At 49.3% G+C, this 8,361-nt stretch overlaps 1 long non-coding RNA gene across 1 annotated transcript; it reads right to left on the reverse strand.

Annotated features, from left to right (window-relative positions):
- Positions 1 to 726: 726 nt before the first annotated feature.
- LOC131278838 (uncharacterized) lies at positions 727 to 7,741 on the reverse strand. Its single transcript, XR_011649125.1, has 3 exons — positions 7,503 to 7,741; positions 6,586 to 6,941; positions 727 to 6,489 (listed from the first exon to the last, which is right to left on the reverse strand). It is a non-coding gene; the product is annotated as an uncharacterized lncRNA (long non-coding RNA).
- Positions 7,742 to 8,361: the final 620 nt, after the last annotated feature.

Below are 8,361 nucleotides of genomic sequence, written 5' to 3' on the forward strand. Positions count from 1 at the left end.
GGAAGTCAGAAAAAATTCAGTTTACAGTAGTGACTGAAAGAATCACATATTTGGGAATAAACTTAACCAAGGGTTGGAAGACTAAATATAATTAAGATGTCAGTTCTACCCGAACTGATCTACAGACTTAATACAATCCCGATAAAAATTCCCGTTTTTATCCTTCTTTGTAGAATTGGAAAAGTCAATTATCAAATTTATCTGGAAGGGTAAGGGTCCCTGAATAGCCAAAAATATCTTAAAAGAAAAAAAGAAGAATGAAACTGGAGGACTCTCACTTCCAGACTTTAAAGGATATTCTTAGCAATAGTGGGGGGAAAAAAATCAGCCTGGTACTTGTATAAAGATAGACAGATTGACGAATAGAATTGAATCCAGAGTTCAGAAACAGACCTTCACATCTATGGTCAAGTGCGTTTTGACAAGACTGTCAAACCCATTTGGCTGGGTTCAAACAGCCTAGTCAACAAATGATGCTTGGAAAACTGGATATCCACATCTAAAAGAAAGAAAGGGGGCCCTTATCTAACACCTTATACAAAACTTAACTCAAAATGGATCAAGTACCTAAACATAAAAACTGGAATCATAAAACTCTTAGAAGACAATGTGGGGAAACATCTTCAGGATATTGTGGTAGGCAGTACCTTCTTAAAATTTAAACCCAAAACACAAGCAATGAAAGAAAAAATAGATAAATGGGACTTCCTCAAAATTAAACACTTGTGAGTTTCAAACAATTTTATTAAGATGGTGAAAAGGCAGCCTACTCAACAGGAGAAAAATCTTCAGAAATCGCATATCAGAAAAGGGTTTGATTTCCATGTTATATAAAAAGATCCATAACAACAAAAAGACAAGCAGCCCAAGTAAAAAATGGGCAAAAGACGAACATTTTTCCAAAGAGGAATTACAAATGACCAAAAAGCACATGAAAAGATACTCATCATCACTAGCTATTAAGGAAATGCAGATCAAAACCAAGAGATGTCATTTCCTGCCACACAGAATGGCCATTACTAAAAAAGCAAAAACAAAAACAAAATCCCCAGAAAACAAGTATTGGAGACAATGTAGAGAAATAGGAACCCTTGTTCACTATTGGTGGGTGTGTAAAATAGTACATTCCCTGTGGAAAACAGAGCTGAATATAGAACTATGACCTGGCAACCTGGCCGTTAGGAATATATTCAAAAGAACTGAAAGCAAGGACATGAACAGATGTTTGCACAGCCATGTCCATAGTGGCATTATTCATCATTGCTTAGAGATGGAAACAGCCTAGGTGCCCTTCAACCAAATGAATGGATAAACAAAATATGGTATATGCACATGATGGAATACTATTTAGCTGTAAGAAGAAATGAACTGGAGAAGTGCATGAGAACATGGAGGAAACTTGGGGACATTGTGTTGCATGAAATGAGTCAGACACAAAAGGACAACTTTTGTATGGTCTCACTGATATACACTAAATACCAATTATGGCGCTGGACTATAGATAGATCTTAGGGTAGAGGAGACAGGACGCCGGTTGAGAAGGGGGAGCCAAGGCTGAATGTGTGTAGAAAGTTTAATAAGGCCAATTGTAAATACGTGGTAATGGATGGAGTTGATAGTGGCAGGTTATAATGAGTATAACAAACACTGCTCACTTATAAATGTGATTGTGGCTGAAAGGGGGAGTCTAGGGAGGTTAATGTCAATTGAAAGACAGCTAGAGGATAACTTAGGGACTATAGAACATAGTGATTTTGGTGATAGATGAGGATTGTAGTTACAGTATAAATACAAAAATGTTCTCCTGCAAGGTGTTAAGAATATGGCTATACATGGGAAAATACAAATAATATAACTTATAGGCTATAGCTAATATTAATATTGCAATATTTTTGTAGCAAAGGCAAAGAATTCACAATATCAATGCTAACGGTAAAAAAAAGAATATGTTGCTTAGTTTTCTGAGATATGAATATGATTAAGGATTTTTTTATTTTCTTCATGAACAAAGAGAACTTGATCAAGTCATTTAACCAATTTGTGCTTATTTGCATATCTTTCTAAACACTGGAGGAACAATTGCGTTTGTTTTTGGGATTAGATGAGATAAATGTGCCTGGACAGAATTTTTGGAGAGATGCTTCCATAGTTTGTTAAGATGCCTTTCGGCTGTTATTTTTTGAAGTTGAAATAAAATTTACCAAAAAAAAAAGGTGCAGATCCTGCCTCCTCCTCTGGCCCCTCCCTCATTTGGGCGGGTTGCTCCTTGCACTTCTTTGGAGCAGTTAATTCACCATAGCTTAAGTCTATTATCAGAACAATACCTTTGTTATCCACGTGTCTACTTGTCCCACTGTGGGCCCTGGAAGGCAGGAACTATTTCTTGTACGTCTTTGTAACCCCAGTGCCCATGACAGGTGGGTGCAGAGTGGGGGCCTCCACTGCCCCCTTTTTTGTAGAAGTTTCCCTTTAGGCGGTTCCTGATCTGAGGAGCCACAGTGCCACCGAGCGGGGCGGCCTGTCTGAGGCTGCAGGGGAAGGCCCTTCCGCTTTGCCATTCTTGGAGGTGCCAATGACCGCAGGGGTTTAAGGGCACTGGTGGGTCACCTCCCTGGAGGGGCCCTCCTGCACTGCACAGCTAAGAGCAAAATGGTGGGGGGAGATGGCCAAGAAGAGGCCCCAGTGCCTCTGCAGGTTCTCGGGGGATCCCAATGCACTTATTGCTCTTTGCCTGATGCTCACTGCTGTCCTTCCTTCCCTTCCCAGTCTATCAGAACCTACTCCCAAGGCTCAGCTCAAACACCACCCCCTTCACTTGCCCTTCATATATGTGCACCCACAGACATCTAGCTTGCAGCCTAGATTCAAGATAACTATAGACAGGTTACACCTTTGGAGTTTCTTTGTCTATCAAGTGGGGGTAATAAGAGTACCTACCCCACTGGCTTGTAAGGAATAAAGGGAAATATTCTTGGCAAAAATGAACAATGGGAAATAATTAATCTAGGCAGTGAGCAAGAAAAGATTCTTGGGATGGAATGTGGGGCAGCCATTACAATGGAGGTGAACAAGGATTGCATGGAGAACTCGTAACGTGGCTGGTGAATTTTATTTGCCGATTTGCATCTTCTACCTTTCCCAATTTCCTGCAATAAAGGTGTATAATTTTGTAAGAAGGAAAAGAATTACTAAAAATAAGTAAGCTGTGGCTAAGATCTAGAATTTAATTAAGCTGACCTGAAAGCTTATCAGTGATTTAGCCACAACTCTAACACAAATATCCAGTGAGCATGATCACTTACCAGTTTGTTTTCCACCCACCTCCCCACTTATCTGCACCACACTCCCAGGAGGTTGGTGTTTGTGGCAGTTTGAGATTATTTTATGAAGCCCAAAAAGAGATTATGTTTGTAAACTAATCTATTCCTTTGGATGGGATACCCTTTGATTGTATTAGGTCCAGCTGAGATGTCTTTGATTGAATTATGGTAAGATGAGGGGAACTCAGATTTGAGTCCCTGCTACCTTGGCGGGCTATATAAATGGATGCTTAATCAAGAAGACAAAAGTAGATTCAGAGGAAGGGCATGCCATAGACACAAAAGAGGATCCTTTGCCCCTGGGAAGAGAGATGAGCCATTTGTCTGATAGTTTACAGCTGACCTTGCGAAGACACCAGAACAGCTGAGCCCAGAAAGAAATGAGCCCCAAGAAGAGAGAGGAGCCCCATGCCAGCCTACAGCTGAGATCCAAAGAAGCTGGACCCATGGAGCCTTAAGAGGAGAGAGGAAAGCTGAACCCTTGCAGATGCCGCCCGCCATCTTGCTTCAACACACGGCAACAGAGTTTGGGTGAGAAAAATACCTCTTATGGTACCTTGTGTTGGACTCTTTAGGGCCTTGTAAGTAAGCTTTTGCCCCAAATAAATATCCATTATAAAAGCCAACAGATCTCTGGCACTCTGCATCAGCACCCCTTTGGCTGACTAATGCAGCGTTATTGCCCTCAGTTCACAGGTGAGGACAGGCTCCGGGAGTAAGTGGCCTACCTCAGGCGCCTCCGTTTGCCTGGCTGCTACGACACATGCCACACGGCGAGCTGCCTCAGCAACAGGCATCTGTTGGCTCACCAATACGGAGGCTCGAACTCCAGAATCCGGTGTCCTCGGGGCCATGCTATCTCCCGGGAGCCAGCAGCGCGCCAGTGCTGGCTCGCTGCAGGCCTGGCCTCCTGGGCTGTCCCGTCGTGCCATGGCCTCACTCTCCCTGTCTGCTCTTCAGGTTTCTTCTGATTTCTGGCTTTCTCGGTGGCTTCTCTGATTTCTCTCTCTAAAGCCTCTGGTAATATGAATGAAGGTCCTCCCTGACACAGAACTAAAAATCCTGCCTTCAAGAGGTCCAGTTTGCAACGGGTTCTCACCCACAGGGGTGCAGTAAAGAGCAGGTGCATGTGGGGGCACAAGTCCTGTTGACCAAACCCTACTGGAAGGTGAAGGAAGGCTGCTCAGGTTGCAGGGCATTTGGACCTGCTTCCCAAGGAAGAGAGCAGGGTGGAGAGGCCATCTGGACAACAAAACAACCCGGTTTCTAAAAATGGGCAAAGGAATAGACATTTCTCCAAAGAAGATATGCAAATGGTCAAAAAGCACATGAAAAGATGTTCAACATCGTTAGCCATAAGAGAACTGCAAATTAAAATATTTCACACCCACTAGGATGGCAATTATTTAAAAAAAAACAGAAAATCGTAAGTGCTGGTGAGGATGTGGGGACATAGGAGTCTGTTACATTGCTGGTGGCATTGTAAAATGGTACAGCCACTGTGGAAATCAGTTTGGCAGTTCCTCAGAAAGTTGAAAATATTTAATAGCATTACCATATGATCTGGCAATCCCACTTCTAGCTATGTACCCAAAAGAACTGAAAGCAGGAACTCAAACATATTTGTACACCAATATCTATAGCAACATTGTTCACAACTGCCAAAAGGTGGAAGCAACCCAAGTGTACATCAACAGAGGAATGGATTAACAAATGCGGTTACATACACACAACACAATATTACTCAGCACTAAAACGGAATGACGTTCTGATATGTGCTACGACATGGACAAACCTTGAAGATATCATGGTGAGTCCAATAAATCAGATACAAAAAGACAAATATTGGAAAACGGACTTGGCCCAGTGGTTAGGGCGTCCGTCTACCACATGGGAGGTCCGCAGTTCAAACCCCGGGCCTCCTTGACCCGTGTGGAGCTGGCCCATGCGCAGTGCTGATGCGCGCAAGGAGTGCCCTGCCACGCAGGGGTGTCCCCCGCGTAGGGGAGCCCCACGCGCAAGGAGTGCGCCCCATAAGGAGAGCCGCCCAGCGCAAAAGAGCGAGCAGCCTGCCCAGGAATGGCGCCGCCCACACTTCCCGTGCTGCTGATGACAACAGAAGCGGACAAAGAAACAAGATACAGCAAATAGACACGAAGAACAGACAACGGGGGGAGGGGGGGCGGATTAAATAGATTTCTTTAAAAAAAAAAAAGTCAAATACTGTATGATCTTACTTACAGGAAATGCCTATTTTTAGAGATGGATGGTAGTTTACAGTCACCAGGAACCAGGGGGAGGAGGAGAGGCAGCTATTATTTGATAGGTGCAGTTTCTGTTTGAAGTTTGAAAAAGTTGGGATAATGGATATTGGTTAAAGGGGAAATTTTGAGTTGTAAATAAATAAATGAAGGATGAAAAAATATATTCCATCTGGAGAGGCAAATAGGCTATTCAGTGAAGCTTCCTGGGGTAGCATTTTAGAATTTTCTAATAAAATTGCAACTACGCATGTACTAACTCAGAAATTCTTGACACAAGTCAGGGCTGCTCTGGGGATGGGGGCTTGGGGAGGTCAGTGAAGCCAGAGCTCAGGGGCTGGGGTGTAGTCATTCATTTTCCCAGTTGATTCTGCCCTTACAGGACTTCACTCATATTTTCAAAATACCGTGAAGAACAAACAGGTTCTTGTGTTGGACAGCCAACCCCTGGTTGGCGAAGAACAGAAACGCTGATTTACAGACCTATGTGGCACTTACAATGCCATGTGTTCACCAAACTCATTCATTTTTCTCTAGGGCACACAGGAAAGCTCCGCTTCCCAGCCCCCTAGCATCAAGACGCTAATTTCAGCCAATGGAATGGGAGTATAAGTGGCGCGTGTCTTTTCCAGGGCTGGCCCCTGACATGTTTCCTGCAGGTGCTTTTATCCCTTCATCAACCATCAGCTAGCCAGACGCAGGAGAGGCTCAGATCCCTGGGGACGGTGGAGCCACCAAGTGGAGAGCGTCGGCACCCCGGGTGGCATCCGCAGGAACACTGCCCAGCCAGGGCTTGCACGCTGGGCTGGCAGGAATCAGGAATGAGGTTCTGAGGTGGTTTGTTTCCATGCCACCGAGACTGCACACAATGAGGAGAAGCAATTTTCCAAAAATAAAAAACCAGGCAGCTATAGAAGAGAGAAACAAAGTACAAATCATATTCTTTACCTCACCCAGTGGACAAAATCATCAGTAGTTCCTTTATGCCTTCTGGATTTACTCACATGTTTAGAAAAGGCTACCAAGATCACCAAAGGACTCTTCTATATATTTTTCAAGGACTTTCATCTGTCTGAGTGGTAGGCAGCCTCCAAGATAACCCCAGAGCGCTCTGCCTTCTCAGACTGACACCCCTGCATAGTCCCCTTCCTCGCTGTCCACGAGTTGGTCCGTGTGACTCAAGGCAGAAATAAGGGCATGTCGCTTCTCCTGTTAGGTACAAAGGACACTCCTTCCGCTGCACGCTCTCTCTCTTGGACCACTCACTTGGGGAAGCCAGCTAGGACATGGAGACAGCGAAGGAGAGATCCACGTGGCAAGGAGCCGAGCTCCGGGAAAGGAGAGCTAAAGGTCAAAGGAACTGGAAAGGAAGGGCGTGGCCACGGCATCACCATGTGACAGAGGAGCCCAGGACCAAGGGTCACTCCCGCCAGCCCCAGAAAGCCAGGCCTTGCTCTGGTTTTTCCTAGCCTCGAACCCATGCTAATAAATTCTCATTGCTTCGGGGAGCCATCGTACGGTATTTGCCTGGGCAGCCAAGGAAGATGGAAACACTCATTTTAGTATGTTTTAGCAGGTTCCCCAGGTTTCCAGGTGATTCTGATGTCCACCGAAGTCTAGAACCATCGAGGTACCAGAAGCCCTTGTTTCTAGTGAAGGGGCGAGGAGGCAGGGCCTACATCCCACAGCTGCCCGCCGAGGCGCGGGCGCTGGTTCCAGCGGGGCAGGCGCGGGCTCCGGCCAGCGGGCAGCCTGGGCAAGGCCTGCGTTTCCGGTGAGCCCCGACGACTGCGGGAGTGCGGGGAGGGAGTGCGGGGGATGGACGCGACGTCTGGGGACGCCCAGTGCCCCTCCGCGCGCCAGCGCCGCCCCGCGCCGGGGGCCTCTGCACCGGGGGAGGGGGGCAGTGGTCCCGACTTACAACCGCGGGAGAAGCGCAGCTTCGCCGAGCTCCAGAATGGGGGCGGCAGAGGGCCGCGCCCCGGCCCCTCCCAGGCTCCTGCTCTCCTGCAGACCCCCCAGGACCGGGATCGGGGGCGCGCCTGCTCCCCGACCCCGTCGCGATGGGCCCAGTCCTCTGCAAACCGGCGTTCAGGGCGCGGGTCCTGCTCCCCCCGCCCGTGGAGAGCGCAGCGACCGCGTGGGCGCGCGGGGCGGGGCGCGTCGACGTGGGCGCGCGGGGCGGGGCGCGCCGACTGGGGGCGCTGCGGGGCGGGGCGCTGCGGGGCGGGGCGCTGCGGGGCGGGGCGCTGCGGGGCGGGGCGCTGCGGGGCGGGGCGCCGCGGGGCGGGGCGCCGCGGGGCGGGGCCTGCGCCCCTCGGAGGCAAACGCACGCCGGCGGGGGGCTGGGGCCGCGTCACCTCCGTGTTACCTCCGCGTCGCCGTCGCCGCCGCCGTCGCCGGGAAGCGCGCGGGAGGGCGTCGTGCCGGGAGACTGCGCGCGGGAGACGCGCGGCCCACCCCCAGGCGGCCGCTGCGCGAGGCGCCCCGTCGGGGCCGCGGGGACCGTCCCGCCTCGCGCGCCCCTGCGAAGGGGAGCTGCTGATGGGGCTGGCAAAGCGCGGGCTCCCCCCCGCCCCTGCCTCCGGGCGAGCCCCTGTTTCGGCGTGCGCGAGAGGAGGGCCCCTTCCCCGCAACCCCACGCCCCTCAGTGGGAACCTGGCCCCGGGTTACACGCGCCCCGGCCTTGCGCGGCCGCGGCTGTTCCGCCTCCTGGCTGCCGGCACCCTAACCGCGGGCCCCCCCGAGGCGCTGGGGCTCCTTTCCTCCGTGGTTTTGTC

This window comes from Dasypus novemcinctus, chromosome 6 (genome assembly GCF_030445035.2).
Source record: "Dasypus novemcinctus isolate mDasNov1 chromosome 6, mDasNov1.1.hap2, whole genome shotgun sequence".
Taxonomy (NCBI): domain Eukaryota; kingdom Metazoa; phylum Chordata; class Mammalia; order Cingulata; family Dasypodidae; genus Dasypus; species Dasypus novemcinctus.